Source organism: Sinocyclocheilus grahami, unplaced genomic scaffold, assembly GCF_001515645.1.
Source record: "Sinocyclocheilus grahami isolate Dianchi unplaced genomic scaffold, SAMN03320097.WGS_v1.1 scaffold1085.1, whole genome shotgun sequence".
Taxonomy (NCBI): Eukaryota; Metazoa; Chordata; class Actinopteri; order Cypriniformes; family Cyprinidae; genus Sinocyclocheilus; species Sinocyclocheilus grahami.
Window position 1 is genome coordinate 72,772 of NW_015506264.1, and position 1,251 is coordinate 74,022.

Consider the following 1,251-nt stretch of genomic DNA (forward strand, 5'->3'; position numbering starts at 1 on the left):
AAATTGAATTAAAAAGTGAAGTTTTTGACATTTGACCTCTTTTGTTCTAAATGCATTAATGCTGATACATATGCATAATAACAACATATACCTACTTATTTTGTGATTAAACCTACATGATGGGATGTTTTTAGTGATATTTTTTAACTTAAAATCATCAAATTACAGTAGGTAATATTAGGCGTTGTTTTGCAAATCGGCAGAATTTCTTTTCAAGATGCTTCACTTCTGCAAGTTAGATTATGAAGTGCACTGCATGCACCAGTAAACATTTGTCTGATTGTGTCTAACGTTGACTTGAGTTGGTTCTAGATCATTAGACGTGACATTACGGCGCTGTGAAGCAGCACATTTGCAGCCTTTTTTCCTGGCTCTATATATAGAGAATAATGCTCATTATGGAGCGGCAGCAGTTTTCTCTTCAACAAAGGCTGAATTGACACTGAGGGCTGATTTAGCCGTAATAAGCGGGATTACACAGATCTGCTCTCCAGAGCGTCTCACTCGCAGATAACCTGTCGTTTGAACATCTCACGGCTCTTTGGAAGGGCATTAAAAGCCTATCATTAAGACGCTGTGCAGAGAAATTACCTTCTGGGAACGCAGCCAGACAGATTTGGTGTTGTAAACACGAAGGCGGTGGGAGACGTGTTCAGAGACAGATTAGCATGCGCTCAAAGACACCTTTGTAGTCGACGTGGCCCGTGTTTGGATGGGCTGGATGAGGGACTTACCAGCAGAAGAGGCAGGAGGTGTGATCGTTTCCGTCCTCCGTTCTGGCCCATGTTGATGCTGTTGTTGTCTTCCACCTGAGGAGCTCTGAAACGAGAGCATGAACTGTGGGAATCAAGCGAAAAGCGGTGTTCTTCCTCAGTATTTCTGTCTTGTTTTCCACTACAAACATATAAACATTCCTAAATCAAGACACGTTTACTGGAGAAGCAAAGTGACTTACCATAGTAAGATAGATGTGTTAAAATCAAAGGAATAGTTCAGCCAAAAATGTGTTCACCCTCAGCTCATCCGAGATCAGGATGAGTTTGTTTCTTCATTAGGTTTGTAGAAATGTAGCATTGCATCAGTGTCTCAGCAATGGATGCTCTGCAGTGAATGGGTGCCGTCAGAATGAGAGTCCAAACAGCTGATAAAAACATCACAATAATCCACAGCACTCCAGTCCATCAGTTAACATCTGGAGAAGACAAAAGCTGAAACTAATCCAGCATTAAGACGCTTTTATCAGCCGTTTGG